General features: G+C 41.0%; 1 long non-coding RNA gene across 1 annotated transcript; it reads right to left on the bottom strand.

Moving 5' to 3' along the window:
* Positions 1-7,265: 7,265 nt before the first annotated feature.
* On the bottom strand, positions 7,266-11,354 carry LOC135648826 (uncharacterized). Its single transcript, XR_010501104.1, has 3 exons — positions 11,279-11,354; positions 9,180-9,377; positions 7,266-7,676 (listed from the first exon to the last, which is right to left on the bottom strand). It is a non-coding gene; the product is annotated as an uncharacterized LOC135648826 (long non-coding RNA).
* Positions 11,355-17,336: the final 5,982 nt, after the last annotated feature.

The following is a 17,336-nucleotide window of genomic DNA, read 5'->3' on the forward strand; positions in this document are numbered from 1 at the left end:
TGGCTTCAAAATTGTATTATGATAAAACTTGATGTTATGTTTTTTATGCAATAAGTTGAACTAATATTCCAAACACTTGATTGTGGTATTTCTCCTTTTTGTTGATAACAAAGGGGGAGAAGTATGTTGATGACATGACATGTTATGCATAAGTTTATGCATAAGTTCATGATGATGTGTTGAAACTATTCATGATGAATATTGCAATGACTTGAATTCAGTTTGAATTTAAGGTTCTATCAATATGGCATATTGATAGGGGGAGTTTGTTTAAACTCCGGGAGTTAAGGTTAACTCCGTCATCAAGTGGTTGTCATCATCAAAAAGGGGAAGATTGTTGAATCTCGTATTTTGATGATGAAACCACTTGATATGTGTTTATGTTTTAATCTATATTTTAAGTAACGCAAGATGCTTCGATTATGATGAGATAATTAAAGCAGGAAAATCATGTTGTGCCGGAGAAACATGTCAAAAGATTGGACGTCGGACCGGTGGATCGGTCGACGTATCGACAAAAGGCTTCGAGCCGTGGACTCGAGCATTGGGCCAAGAAGAGCGGGTATTGTGCCAAGGATATCGGAGTTGCGGAGTCAACTGGCCGATTGGGCAATAGGCCACAGGAGAGGACGATGCGCTGAAGAATCGGATGAAGCGTCGAGGGACCAATGACATGCCGGACAACTTGGTTAATTGCTTAGGATTAATTGTCTCGATCGAAGTTTTATTTTAAGTGTGCAGGATTAACTACGATGAAAGTAAGACATGCAGCAGGAGTTGCGTCGGAGTCAAGACTATAATCATGTTAGGAGTTCGAGAGCTTGACGAAAGTCCGGACGGTCTGTCACGGACAAACTTCGAAACAAGGTGTTGGATGTAATGCTTATGTATGTCCGTGTATTCTGGCATGTTCATGCCTTGTACAGAATGTAAAGGGGCGGCCGAAGGCTTAATAGTCCCACTTTAGTTGGGTTGGTGGCCTCTTTAGGCTTGTAAATAAAGATAGTGTCATGTGGACACGTGCGAGAGCTTTTTGGTCTATAATGGACCATTTTACCCTTTGTTGTGCCACTGTTCAAAGCTTGTAGAAGTCTGTTTATAATTTGCATTGTTTATGAAGTGTTTTTCGGAGATGTTTGCTTGTGGATCCCGATTAAGGCATTCTCTCTAACCCGTTCTCTCTTCTGGTGGTCCTAAGGGACAATGGGAGGCTTCGGGGAGGCTGACCCTTGCGGACGGACACGCAAGGGTGCCGCACGACTTAGGCAAAATCAGCTAAGTCTGTGTCATATGGTATCAGAGCGGGACAAGCACTCATAGAAACACTTAACATGCAAACGTGGGGGACCTAGCAGGGCTGCGTTGAGGGCAGTCAGCACACGCGCGACCGTTTGAGGGAAAACGGGCATGGAGATGTAGGGAAAAGAGTCGCTCAGAGGAGCGGGCATCTGAGATTGGCATTCAGAGGAATGGCCAACCCTTCACGCAAGAGGCACCACGAGAACAGGCAAGCTTGGAAGAATTTGGAGCGCACAAAGGTTGGGGTGGCTGAGTTTGAGCTACGGCTCAACGTTGACAACCATACCTGATGGTGCTCAAGGCAAGCGAGGCGCTTGGAAAAAAAGGGATGAGACCATGCAAGGTGGAATGAGTTGCTCAACAACCAAAAGAGCTATGCAAAGCTCATAGAGGTGAGGGGAATTGCTAGCTCGAAGAATTTGGTACTCGTGCATGGGCTTGTATGCGGACGACGGAATGTTCGTGGCCATCCCAAGGCGACCGAAACTCGGCGCCATGGAACATTGAAACTCTCTCTTCGGCATGTGAAGGATACGTCCGTAGGAGGCTGAAGGGTGCAACTAGTTCAGCATGTTGCTAGGCCTTGAGGGGTGCAGTGGGGGCTGTATTGACGGGGAGTCGCAATCTAGCAAGTGTGTTTGCAGGAGGCAGAACTATACGCAGTTTGTTCAGCAGATCGGAGTAGTCAAAGGGGATGGTGGTCTCCGAAACGAAGAGATATGTTGCTCTAACGGGACAGTTATCCAGGAGGGATAAGTCCCGGCTCTCCAGAGGGAGAATCATGTGAGACGGACCTCACAAGTTGAGGAGGAGTACCTCAACAACCAACAACCCCACAAAGCTCGATGGACTGAGCAAGCGGCGAGGAGTCGTTGCATGATCTCGCTTGAGAGAATGCATTGGTGGATGCATTGCGAGATCAAGTAGGGGAGCAACCCAGAGCAACACAAATGAAGGCACACTTGGAGTCGATATGAGATCGGACTCAAGGGAGGGCTGACCCATGGAATGGTGGGCGCGAGTGCCACCATCAACTTAATGCAAAAACGAGGAGCGGAGCAACTTGGGTGTAACTTGGCGAAGTACCCAAGCCGCAAGAAGGGAGCCAGCATAGAAGATGGAACATGGAGCAGGGGCACAGTGCTTTCCTTGGACAGAGGTCAAGGACATGAACTCTTGCAGAGGCAAGAGCAGGATCATGTTGTTCCATGGGTCATTCATTCTGACGGAGCGGACTCATCTTGCATGGTGCCAAAGACGAAGGGAGCTTCGGGGCACATGCACTTCATCTCGGAGGAGCATTTGATGGAGGAACTAAGGCGACTCAATTTGCGGGGGCGAAGTTGGGTTCAGAAGGCCTTAGCACGGGGCAAGAGGACGCAGAGGCGGGTACTCTTGAAGAATATGCCACAGTGTTGTCATTCAAGTTGCTATGAAGGAGGCGGTGCGCAGCGAAGATTGTGCTGGTAGGGGCAGAGGCCCAGGATCCAGACAATGGTGCACTGATTGCAGCGAAGTCGGGGGACTTCGGGAGCTACTAGGCGACGGACTGTCCTAGAGCGGTGCTTCATCTAGGTGTGACCCAAGAGTGGGTGGATGAAGGTCGATTGCCAAAGGAGCGAACAAAATCGAAGGTGGAGGAAACCCTGCGATGTATTGGCAGAGGCCACACATGGAGGGTTCACAATTCGAGTTTATTCCACAAGGATCAGAATGCAATGGAGATGTCACCAGGAGGCGACATGGTGCAGCGGATCGTGGTGGAACAGTTCGTGGCAATGCGATACACACGATTGAGCCCCGTGAGGGACTAGATCATACGGAGGTATGATCGGGAGCTATTGGGAGCTCCACTTCGGTGAACAACACGACGGCAAGAAGGGCTATGGATTCAAGGAGTGAAGGCCATGGTACCGTAGAGGCGGGTCTTCCGTGCGTGCATCGAATTTTGCATCGGATGAAAGCCTTGGTCATCAGCATATGGGGGCTGTGTTCCACCAAGGGAAAAGTTCGAATGCAAGTACCAGTGAGTCCCATGGGAGGGACTTGATCATACAACAGTATGATCGAAGCAGCTGGAGAGTTAGACTGCTCCAGAGCTCACATTCGCTTAAGGGAGCCCGACAAGTCAAAGGACAAGGTCGAGTAAGCGAACGTTGCTACCAAGGGAGCTAAGGAGAGCAGAATCGGTGCAAACCCTACAACGTGATGGCAGTGGCCATGCATGGGAGTTGCAGTCTGTCTTTCCATCGACCAAAGGGAGCTGCTTGGAAAACACAGAGGTGTTGAAGCAGGGGGTCGAAAGGGGCGAGGAAGCGACGACGAGTCCAGAGGGACTTAGCTACCCAAAATCCAGCATCAGTTAGAATGGAGGTGGACTCGGAGGAGTGCCACAGAGGCATATCTACTGATTGTGAAGAAAAGGGATGCAGATGCGAGGTGACGGATAGTAGTGCCATGGGCATGGCAGCGCCATGGTACCGCAGAGGCGGGACTTCCGTGAAAGTCATTGATCCCTTGCTCTCACGGAGGGAGAGCGCTTGGTCGTGAAAGGGGCCGAGGAGGTGGAGCATGCAGAGGCAATCTCCAAGTACTGAGACAAGGCTGAAGGGCAGAGGCCACGAAACTTCGTAAGACCAGTGTCAACAAGTTTCTCATCAAGATAGCCGTAAGTGAAGGACTTCGGGTCATGCAAGAGTGCACGACCAAGGAACGAAGCAGGCAGTACGCGGTGCTGTACCTTTGCTACTCAGTGGAGTAGGCGGCAGGGTTGATGGAGAAGACGGTACAATCCCAGAGGCGACCTCATCTATCAGAGAATTACTCCAAGTTGGGGTGAAAACGTCCCGCATTCCAGAAGTTCGATGGCATTGAGAGGTGAATCATAGTAGCTAACTCAACGCAAGGAGTGCAAACACTTCAAGTGCTTCAGAAGTGTGAGCAAAGAGCAGGCGAAGGCCAGTAACCAGCTCGATGCATGAAGTACAACCTCGAGGAGGCGGGCGAAGTCAAGTAACCTTTGCCTTCTCAACTCTTAAGAGAATGGGCGAAACCGAGTACCCCAATTCTCTTATCTATCCAGCAGAGGAGCTCTGCACAAGTTCAAAGACCCTTCGAAGATAATGAAAGACAACTGTTGTCAAATCCTCACCAACGGTGATCAGTGCTACTGAGAGTAGATTGTCCGCCTCATTTCCCAACGAAATGTCAATCGAAAGCGGAAGTGATGCGAACCTACTTGGATGTGACAACTAACAGAAAGAAGAGTCAATGAGCAGATTTTGTGGAGGAAGGACCCGAAACTTCAGAAGTTTGCGAGATGATGCTCGTTAAAGCTCCAACAAGCATCCACCCAGTTCAAGCAGCATGAGGAATTTCTGAGAGACTGGCGCAGTAAGGATGGTCTTTTCCTTCATCTGGCGGATCCGTAGAAATCAACAAGGATCAACACAACTCAGCCAACCCCACAACAGAGTCAAAGTCATTGGTGAGTTGTAGCAGCATGGCGGATCAAAGGTTCGACTACTCAAAATAGCAGCGGAGAGCAGCTGGGAGCCAAGAGGCGCATTGCAGCTGGAGAAGAAGATTGAAGACTCAGCAAAGGTAAGGAGTTGCAGTGTCGACAAAGGCTTCGACGAGGACGTCGAAGGGATAAGTGGGGGAGAATGTCACGGACAAACTTCGAAACAAGGTGTTGGATGTAATGCTTATGTATGTCCGTGTATTCTGGCATGTTCATGCCTTGTACAGAATGTAAAGGAGCGGCCGAAGGCTTAATAGTCCCACTTTAGTTGGGTTGGTGGTCTCTTTAGGCTTGTAAATAAAGATAGTGTTATGTGGACACATGCGAGAGCTTTTCGGTCTGTAATGGACCATTTTACCCTTTGTTGTGCCACTATTCAAAGCTTGTAGAAGTCTGTTTGTAATTTGCATTGTTTATGAAGTGTTTTTCGGAGATGTTTGCTTGTGGATCCCGATTAAGGCGTTCTCTCTAACCCGTTCTCTCTTCTGGTGGTCCTAAGGGACAATGGGAGGCTTCGGGGAGGCTGACCCTTGCGGACGGACACGCAAGGGTGCCGCACGACTTAGGCAAAATCAGCTAAGTCCGTGTCAGGTCGTCCGAGGTTCTACAGGAACAAATCCGAGAAGTCCAAGAGCTTGCCAAAAGAAGCTCGTTAGAACTCGCCAAGTGGATCGTCGCAAGTCCAGGAGTTTGCCGGAAGTCCGCAGGAGCATCGTCGGAGGTCCATCGGATGTTCGCCGGAAGCTCGCTAGAAGAAGCGATTGACGCACCGGAGCAACCTATAGTAAAAGTCTTAAGAATTATCATAGTTAGCATGATGATTAAGTTAGAAATGGGAGGTGATCCCATTAACTTAATCTAGGGGCAATTGGGCCCTTAAAAGAACCAAATTGGGCCGAATGGATCAACCCATTCGGACCTAGATCTCTCGCCCAAAGGTGGCACCGCCTGGGTCGGCGGTGGCACCGCCCAGGGCTCAGTCTCCAAGTTCTGGCTAGGCGGTGCAACCGCCTCTGATAGCGGTGCAACCGCCTAAGCTTGATCTCCGAGCTCTGGCTGGGTGGTGCAACTGCCCCAGTCAGGCTGTGCAATCACCCCTGACAAGCAGTGGCACCGCCTAGAGGCTCAGCCTTCGAGCTCTGCCAAGCAGTGCAACCGCCCCTGACAAGCGGTGGCACCGCATAGAGGCTCAGCCTTCGAGCTCTGCCAGGCGGTGCAACAGCCCCTGACAAGCGGTGGCACTGCCCAAAGGCTCATCCTTCGAGCTCTATCAAGCGGTGCAACCGCCAGACACCGGAATTCCGGGCGATGACAGTTTTGAGCTCCAAATTCAAACTGGTTTAGAGCCTATAAATACCCCTCCAATCCCTGGGTAAAAGATACAAGCACAGAGAGATTAAAAGAGAGAAAACACTACTGCAATCTCTAGAATTTCCCTCCTATAGCTTAAGTGTTAGAATTATGTTTAAGAGAGGAGAGTAAGTGCTTATAAGGCTTATCTCCTAAACCCAGTAAAAAGAGAAGAGGGGTGTAAGAAGGAGGTTGATCTTCGCCTAGTAAAGGAAGATCGTTAGTGGTTGTCGGTGGCCTCGACGGAAGAGGAATTGGAGGAGTGGATGTAGGTCACGATTGACCGAACTACTATAAACTCCCGTTTTCTCTGATTTGCATTTACTTTGAGCTGATTATCCTTACTGCAAACCTCCTTCATAGCTTATTGTCTTCTGTGCTTTTACGATTGTGTTTCTAAGCTCAGTATTTTCCGAATCGTGTTTAGACGTAAATCGCTTTTCTCGTACGAACATCGTATTTCAGTTTACGCTTACATTCTGATTTTCATCACAACTGCAAACTGACTTAACAGATTTGTTTTAACTGCTTCTTGCCTAATCACAAGTTAAAGTAATTTATGAATCGATTTTTCTACTGAAATCTGAAATCGCCTTTGCCGTACGAACGCCGCTGCACTAATTCAACCCCCAACCCCTCCCCCCCCCCCACCCCCCCCCCCCTCTTAGTGCTCTTGATCCTAACATGATGAACAGTGGAGGATTCTTGATCAGGTCCATAATACATGGTGCTTCACCTTCAATATCCTCTCGTTGTTGAAATCTCCAAAACAGATTCATTACTAGCCCATAAATAACCCGAAACAGAGAGAGAGTTAGGTTTAGGTGTAGTGACACTGGTTTTATAGTTGGTGACTCTTATTAATAGGTATATCATATTAGATTAGTAAACACCCTTTTGATGTATGGCTGGTTTTATAGTTGGTGACTCTTATTAATAGGTATATCATATTAGATTAGTAAACACCCTTTTGATGTATGGCTTTATAAATGGTTCCAAATGAACTTAACTGCATACACTATTTGGTATTCAAAATGAAACATGAGCTTGTTTTCATTTCACTTGTACAATTGGAGAATTTTATGGTGAATAATTAGCAGGAAGCATGCATTTCAACATTCTTCACACTCTCTATCAGGGCAGAAGAATTTAAGAGGCAGTACACAATTTTCCTTTTCTATTCTTGATGACATCAGAATGTTAAAACATACTTTGCCAACAATGAGTTTACAGAATGAAGCCCATCGAAAAGATGAATTCAAGGATGAACTTGTACTATTTGCATCAGCTCGGACTGCCATGCCCATGTCCTCAACGGTGGTCCTCTCAAGCCTGCCACTGGAGTCCTCCACAGCTTTGATCCCGCACATTCCATATGTTCCATCAAATCCAAAGAAGTTGAAGAACACACCATTTATCTGCTGCTCTACCTAGAAATGGATGACAAGATGGATGTTTTGAAGCTCCGGGAGCTGAGCTGTCTTCTTTGTTGACAGAGGACCATCTAGATAGTAATAAGAGAACAATGTTAATAATGAATGAATGCCGATCATGAGCTAGACACAAACATATGGAGACATTACCTTGAAATGACGTACGTACTATTATCCCAAGGAACTAAAGATTTGGCTGGAAATCCATACAAAAGAAGGTGACAAATTTGGAGACCTCGGCGTAATCACAGGACATGATAGAATTCAGGTTTTCAACTTTTGCATACTGTATAGAAGATGACAACAACTACAACAATAAACTCATATGTCCCAATTATTTGGAACAGACTAAATTTGACTTTTTCTGTTTCCATAGGCACACTCCATTTCTGATTAGGAGCTGCTGCACATTCTAACTAAGCTCGTCTTTGGCCAATCTAACTGGCACACAGCAGATATGGATTGCTCATAAGCCTAGAAACCATACAACAAGAGTCTAAGGGAGGCAAGACGATTTAGCAGCAACATTTAAATGCATTTTAGAAATGCCTGATATAAACTTATCACAAAATAAGATACGCTCATGAAGAAGTGATAGAAATGATCAGTATGCTTTGTCACATATAAGAAACTTGGCATGTGACATTGGACTTCATTCATGAAAAACTGATCATTCAGTAGCAAAAGTATATTGGATGTAGTGATAATGAAATGGTGTTTATCTTACCTCTCTCTCTCTCTCATTGCATATGGGATTCTGAACTAGAACCATTGAGTAGCATGAAGAATCATATTTACTATATTTATTGCCCCATGATCTCGGTCAGAGGTTCTTAAACTTGATCCACAAACACCAAAAGTAGAGGATGAACTGATCCGGGGTTTGATTCAAGAAAATAATAGTTCAGAACTTCGAGAGAGCAATGACAACAGGCTTTTCAGTGCTCTTGAAGACGACAACAGGCTTTTGTGCTGTGGAAAGAGCTTCCAGAATGCTAGGAATGACAGGATAGGTAACAGACAGCTTTCTGAATTTTTTAGGACGAGAGGTCATCTAAATTTCTCCTGAATCTTAATCCTTCCCTTCTCTAAGATGGATGAGAGGTTTCGGCCATCTACTTTTACCACTCAGAAGTTATTAGGATTCTCCATCACTACCACCACTGATGCTGGAGACATTAGGAAAGTGCTTCTTGTCTTGTATGGAAAATCCAGAGGACCATGAACCAACTTTGTCAGTAATAGAAGGAATGAATGAACAATAGAAAACTGAAAGCAGATGGCACTGGAACAGCAGGTCAAGCTAGAGAAGATACAAGGAAGAGCTTAGTGTGTCCCTTGCCTAGAAATCCTTGACTTGTGACAAGGAGGAAAAGATAAAACACAAAAACAAGAAATAAAAACTGTCACAACAATTCTGAGGAACTGCAAAATTGAGCTAGATGTACATAAACACTGTCACAAAGAGAAAGAAGATGACCAGTTAAACAGATCTGCTCAAAGAGAAATAGCAACATCAGGTATAACTAAATTATGAAGTTCTATCAGTCTTGGAGTCGGTTAAAAGTACAGACCTCAGGTGAAGCTACAGAGAGTGCCACAAATGAGAAATCCAAATGAGTCTGATAGTCTGCTTCCTTTGCTTCCCATTCGAAAGAGTTGAACTCTGGCTCGTCGAGATTGGATGGAAGGGATGTTAGTTGTTCTGATCTTACATTTGTATTTCTTCATCGAGATATGTTCTCATATGCACAAATAAACAAACCAAGCACCTGCATGTGCCAGCAAGATTACAGCCCTACATCAGCAATACTACCTTTATATCTTTTGTATATATACACATGGTGCATTCATAATTTCCACATCATTAGCATCATCACCGTTTTATCAATATTTTATTTGAAAACATATAAATGATATATAAATAGTAATCAAAGATACATAACATGATGGCACATCGGGCAAGAACTTCTCACCATAAAAAATGTGGGCAATGGTAGACCATAGAATCATCATGTAATCTATGAGAAAAAAAGTCTACTTACTATTTTTTATCAAAATATCAGCATGATACTAAAGCATCATTCTTCTCTTTAAAGTTACTGCTTATCAGACATGCACGTTACTTGCTCAGTAAGATGTGATTCTTCCCCAGATTTATCTGTTGGGTGCATTGAAGCCAGCTTATCAACTGTCTAATTTAGCTACTGATGTGCTTCCATTGTCACTCAGTTTCTGATGAATTATTTCAGTTTGAACCACTTTTACCATTGGAAAGATTCATTTTGTGTTCGTTGAATTGGAATAGTACACAAGAATGTAGTCAACTCTCCAGTTCTAATGCTTGGGTCAATTATCAATGACAGACTAGATTCTCTCAGTTGTTTACACAAATTTTTTTAATTTTTGTATATTCTGCTCTGAGCCTCTGACATCATCTAACTCCTGAGATGCATATCAAGCTTAAAGGTGTGACTTGTAGGAAACTAGTAAAACTAGGTCGAAGCTAGATCCCATGATAAAGAAGATGAGTGAATCACCTGACAATTGATTCTCCAATTCTAGCATTCTAGCGCTTGCTAAATCAGGAAATTCTTATCACCCTGGCTAGAATATGTTAAAGCTGACAGTGTATAGAATGTTTTAGCAAGTTTGAATAACAAAAATCAAGTATGTGAGAGACTAAAGGCCTCTTTGATCAACTACAACTGCTACTACAGGAACCATTATGGTAGAGTAGCATCACATGGATCAAATAAGTATAGCATTTTCACTAGAACTACTTATTTTAGTCTCTTGATAAGATTCGTTGAATTAGGGAACATCACCAATTATACACTAGCAAGTCTGAACTTTGTTCAATGCCTCAAATAATTTGGTGGATGAGAAACTGATTTACACTCAAATTCGAATCAACCCTAGTAAAATGCCAATTTTGTCATATCATTGATCTCGATGAGCACCTAATGGCAGCACTTGGCCACCACAGAATGGAACAGCTAGAACTCGCAGTTAGTCCACAGTATCTCAAACACATTCCATTTAGATAAACATTTCAAACAACCTGATAAACCGCATTTTCCATATTCCACTTGATACAAAACCAGTATACAGAAAAAGAGGCTAACCGAACATAAGTGAAAAGGATTAAAGCTTCTAAAATATAACCATGTGGCCAGCAACTCCATCTAAATTTTCATCATTTTCTCTATCAAATGCACACAACTGCACCTTCAAATCATATATACACACATTGAACTACCGATGTAGGCAACTGGATTACACTGCTAATCTAAACACTCTAAAATTTGCCCCAAAGATCTAAGTAATGTTGAATGAGTCAGTTTAAAGAAAAGCTAACACCAAATAAGAAATGGAAGTTGCAAGTAGGTCTATGCACGTGAAAGATAAAAGTTTTTTAGCCATTGTATATATCCATCTACCGTTCTTAACTGAATCTTTTCTTAAAGGCTTTGCCTCACTTTATGACAATAAAAGAAGAAAAGCAACAACAAAGAAAAACACTTTCCGAGAAACAAACTCTCTTTCCCAACTATGTACTTCTTCTGTACATCACTCTATTAGGATGTTTCGTGTGGAATATGTATAAGAAAGAAATATGATTTTTGAGCAAAGCATATACATAGCAGGCTCTTTGCCCCGACAGACATACCAGCGCCGACCAGCCGAGCTTTAATCTCCGCTCGGCTGCAACACATTCCGAAGAGAAAAAATAACGTGAAGAAAAAGAATGTTTCAATTATGCGGAATTAACCTATATGCCAGGATTGAAATTCAATACATAGATCTAATTATACGATGTGTACCTTTAGATGTCATCCGTTCAGAGATCTTGTTTGATCTGCTCAGCACACCGTGATCCAAGATTGCTGCAGGCTCCGTCTTTAATCCGATCGCGCTACGGAATCTGCAGGGAGTGCGAAGAGTAGACCCTTTCTCCTCTCTTCCTATCCTTTCACAGGATTACACAGATTGATGGATTTGGGGAGAGAGTCGAGGAGAATAACTGAATTCCTCAACGGAGAGAACGTTATGACGCTCTAACACACTAACACACCCTCAACCACTAGAGATCATGTCCGTTTATAGGCGAGAGCAGAGGGTCTACGATGAGATGAGATCTCAGAAGATTTCCTCCCATCAAGGATATCTCCGAGGAATCGTTTCGTAGTGGACTTAGTCTTGGCTAAAATATCGCAACGGAACCCAATTCTATTATATATCTTATTCAATAAAAGGGCCACATATTCTAACATTCTCCCACTTGGCCCATTAATTGATAAGATATAAAAGAGATACAAAATCAAAACAAACAAAACAAAATTTGTTTGAAAACAATTTTACCTAATTGGATTCCAAAAATTTTGAAAAGCATTTTATACATGGCCATGTTTTAAAATAAGCCAATAAGTCCAATAATCACAATAATACTATATTAAGTCCAACTATCAATGCGAGTCATAGCGGTTGTATTTCATCAATGTCATACTCCCTTCTATGTACCACAACATTGTTAGTCTTTCCTAACATAGTCCATAATGACCCCTGTAATTTGTCTTGTCAAGACAATCCTGTTATTACATTCAACCATAATATGCATAAACATAAATGTAAACAGGATAGTAGAAACAGATAACTTTTAATTAAGTAAAATGTCAATAATAGCATCCACATAAACATGCATCACCATATCCTTTATGACTTGCTCACAAGCCCCATTCTAAGAACATGTTCTTTGAATATTTTGCACTGTAAGGCTTTTGTCAATGGATCAGCAATCATCATAGTGGTGCTCAAGTTCTCAATTGACACTTGCTGTTTCTGGACTCTTTCTCTAACCACCAAGTACTTTAACTCAATGTGCTTGGAACCACTAGAGTACTTGCCATTCTTAGAGAAGAAAACTGCTGCGGTGTTATCACAAAATATCTTCAGCGGCTTAGCAATTGAGTCGACCACACCAAGTCCTGAGATAAAATTTCGCAGCCATAAAGCTTGATTTGTGGCCTCGCCACAAATTCAGCTTCCATTGTTGATGATGCAATAAGCGATTGCTTTGCACTATTCCAAGAAATTGCCCCACCAGCTAACATAAATACAAATCCTGAAGTGGACTTCCTGCTGTCGAGGCAATTTGCAAAATCAGCATCTGAATATCCAGTTACTTCAAGCTGATCAGATCTCTTGTATGTGAGCATATAATCTTTTGTCCCTTGTAGATATCTCATTACTTTCTTTGCAGCTTTCCAATGTTCCATTCCTGGGTTGCTTTGATATCTTCCCAGCATTGCAACTGCAAAACTGATATTTGGTCTTGTACAGGTTTGAGCATATAATAGACTTCCAACTGCGCATCCATAAGGAATATTCTTCATTTGATTCTTTTCTAAGTCATTTCTTGGGCACTGGTTTTGACTGAATTTTTCACCTTTAGTAATAGGCACATCATTGGTTGAGCAAAGCTGCATATTAAATCTCTCCAAGATACGATCAATATATCCTTTCTGAGACAATCCTAATAATCCTTGAGATCTATCCCTGAATATCTCAATGCCAATGACATAGGATGCCTCATTCATATCAACCATCTTAAAGTTCTTGTTGAGAAACATCTTGGTTTCGTGCAATAAACCAAGATCACTGCTGGCAAGTAAAATATCATCCACATATAAGACCAATATAATAAACTTGCTCCCACTTACCTTCAGGTATATACACTGATCAACAGTGTTTTCCTTAAATCCGAAGGAAGTAATGGTATTATGAAACTTTATATACCATTGTCTGGAAGCTTGTTTAAGGCCATAAATGGATTTCTTAAGTTTACAAGCCCAACTTTCTTTTCCCTTTTCTATGAATCCTTCAGGTTGTTCCATATAGATTTCCTCATCCAGATCCCCATTCAGAAATGTTGTTTTCACATCCATCTGATACAACTCAAGATCATAATGAGCTACTAATGCCATAACGATTCTTAATGAATCCTTTTTAGAAACAGGAGAAAAAGTCTCATTATAGTCGATGACTTCCTTCTGAGAAAAACCTTTGGCCACAAGTCTGGCTTTATATCGTTCGATATTGCCCGTTGAGTCGCGTTTTGTCTTAAAGACCCATTTACAACCGACTCTTTTACAATCATTGGGCAATTCAACGAGATCCCAGACATCATTCTGTACCATTGATTTTAACTCTTCTTTCATTACATCATACCATTTTTCAGAATCGTTACTTTCTATGGCTTGTGAAAACGATAAGGGGTCTCTTTTTATTCCTATATCATAATCTGATTCTTGTAGATATACAACATAATCATCAGAAATGGCATGTTTCCTTTTCCTTTGAGATCTTCTCAAATCTGTCAATTGTGATTGTTCTACAAGATCATCAGCGGCGACATCAACATCATGTGAGAGTTCTTGGATGTTATTTTGTTGTTCACCCTCATCAATACTCTCATTGATTTGAGGAACAACAATCTCTCGGACAGGAGATGATATGGGAGAATTAACCTGAATCTCCTCAATATCAAAATTAATCCTTCGAGATTTTTCACTCCCACTGATTTCGTCATTTTCTAGGAATTTTGCATTACCAGATTCTACTATTCTCATACTATGATTAGGGCAATAAAATCTGTATCCCTTGGATTTTTCTGGATAACCAATAAAATATCCTAAAATGGTTCTTGGATCCAATTTCTTTTCATGTGGATTGAATACTCTTATCTCTGCAGGACATCTCCAAATATGTAAATGTCTCAGACTGGGCTTCCTACCAGTCCATAACTCAAATGGAGTCGATGAAACTGACTTGCTAGGAACCCTGTTCAAGATGTACATAGCTGTCCTAAGAGCTTCACCCCACATCGACTCAGGTACAGAGGAATAACTCATCATGCTCCTAACCATATCCATCAGAGTACGATTTCGCCTTTCAACAACACCGTTCTGCTGTGGCACACCTGGTAATACATATTGAGCACAAATACCCCGTTGTTCTAGGAATCTAGCAAAAGGACCAATATTCTGACTAGATCCATCATATCTGCCATAAAATTCACCACCTCTGTCAGATCTGACAATTTTAACTTTTCTATCTAATTGTCTCTCAACCTCATTTATGTATACTTCAAGAGTATCAACGGCTTGAGACTTTTCATGTATTAGATAAACTTTGCCATATCTGGACAGATCATCTATAAATGTGATGAAATATTTTTCTCCACTAAAACAAGGAATATGGAGTGGTCCGCAGATATCAGTATGAATAATCTCAAGGAGTTCTTTACTTCTTGTGGCATTTTTCTTTATTTGTTTAGTTTGCTTTCCCTTAATGCAATCTATACAAATATCAAAATCAGTGAAGTCTAAATGTTCCAAAATATTATCCTTCACTAATCTTTCAATTCTTTCCTTGGAGATATGCCTCAATCGTCTATGCCACAATATGGAAGATCTTTCATTATTGAAACTACGTTTCAATCCAACATTTGATTGCAGGGTCATTAGTGTCTTTGCAAACTCAAGATCCAAATTAATTTTGTACAAACCATCACAAAGAATTCCAGAACCAACTTTTATTGAATCATAAAATATGCTGAGTTTGCCACTACCAAAAGAAATACAATATCCCAACTCATCAATTCTAGAAAGAGAAATCAAATTTCTAGAAATTGTAGGGACATAACATGTGTCAACAAGGTCCATCAAGTGACCCGTCTCTAAGCGTAGACGATAAGTTCCCATTGATATCACTTTCGCTTTAAGACGATTTCCCATAATGATGAATCTTTCATGTTCTTTTGGTTTCCGAATTGAAAGGAATCCCTGCATGTTATTTGTAACATGAGTTGAAGCACCGGAATCTATCCACCAAGTGTTAGAAGAAACTTCTGCAATGTTTGATTCGAAACATACAAAGGTCGAGTTAATACCTTTCTTTTCGAACCAAGTCTTGCGTTTAATGCAATCCTTCTTCACATGTCCTTTCTTGCCACAAAAGAAGCACTTTACAGTAAAGGCTTTCTTTTCATTAGTCTGTTTAACATTTCCAGACTTAGCAAATCTCTTTGATGGATGATGCTTCAACTTTCTTTTCTTGTTACCACCTCCTTGAGTAGTCGTCATGACATTATATGAATTTTCCTGCCTTAATCTCAATTCTTCCTGAACACACATGCTAGTCAACTCATTCAAGTCCCACTTATCCTTATTTGTATTGTAGTGAATCTTGAATGGGCCAAACTGAGAAGGAAGAGAATTGAGAATAAATTGCACAAGGAAGGATTCATCAACATTCATGCCTAATGTTTTAAGTTTTGCAGCTTTGTCAGCCATATTGAGGATATGATCCTGAATTCCTCGAGTACCATCATACTGAGCCGTAGTCAGTTCTTTCATCAATGTGCCAGCCAATGACTTATCAGCAGATTTAAATCTGTCTTCAATAACCTTTAAATATTCCTTTGCGCTAGTTGCAATCGGTAATGAAGTCTTTATGTTATTTGCAATTGTCATTCTTATGAACATTAAACTAAGCCTATCAGATCTTTCCCAAGCCTTCATTTCATTAACTTGTTCTACAGTACTTTCATCAGTCAAGTCTGTAGGCTTTTCAACAAGTAAAGCTAGATCAAGATCTAATACACCTAGTGTGAATTGCACATGCTCTAACCATTCTGAATAATTTGATCCAGAAAGTACAGGGACACTTGAAGCATATGAATGTATATGCGGAAGTACCACTGCAAAAAGATATATAGCAACATTAATGCTTTGAGTTTGTCAAAAAATTGATGAACTATTGATATCATCTATATTACACCTTTGGGTGAAATATTGACATATCTAGTGTTCACTCAAGAATATTTTGGAGGACTGATACCATCCTTGAGGAATAGGTATTGTTACCTTTGGGTATACAACCCTAAACTGCAAGGATATCTAAAATAGTATCATCCTACCCCATCACATAATTATTCGAATTAGATTCTCCTTTGGGATTATCTAAATCTCATAATTATATGTGCCATTATGAATATTATTTCTTTAATATCATTTAGGACTAATTCTTTAATATTATTTTATAAGTCATTAGTCCAGGTCACTTTGGTGGCTACAAGACTAATGCCATGATATAAAATAAAATGTCCTATAAATGATAAAACTTTTATTGTAATTCATATCACAAAAGTCTATCATCCTAGGCCACTTTGGCAGCTACTAGTTAGATAAAACTTAAGGAAATAAATTACAAATAATATTCATCAATATTTCTTTAATTTTGCTAAGCAGTTCAATAATAAAATAACAATAATAATTATTGAACATTTATGTAAAAGCAGTTCAATAATAAATAACCATAACAATTACTGAACATTAATGCAAAGCAATTCAATAATAAATAACAATAATAATTATTGAAATTTAATGCAAAACAGTTCAATAATAAATAACCATAATAATTATTGAACAATAATGCAAAAACAATTCAATAATGAAATAACCTTAATAATTATTGAATATTAATGTAAAACAGTTCAATAATAAATAACCATAATAATTATTGAACAATAATTTAAAACAGTTCAATAATAAAATAACAATAATAATTATTGAACATTAATAAAACTCATATGATAATTTCAAGCATATACATGTGAATAAATAAATAAAAATTCCAAAAACAATAATTGGATTTTAATTTTATTT

The sequence above is a fragment of the Musa acuminata genome, chromosome BXJ3-9, assembly GCF_036884655.1.
Source record: "Musa acuminata AAA Group cultivar baxijiao chromosome BXJ3-9, Cavendish_Baxijiao_AAA, whole genome shotgun sequence".
Classification (NCBI taxonomy): Eukaryota; Viridiplantae; Streptophyta; class Magnoliopsida; order Zingiberales; family Musaceae; genus Musa; species Musa acuminata.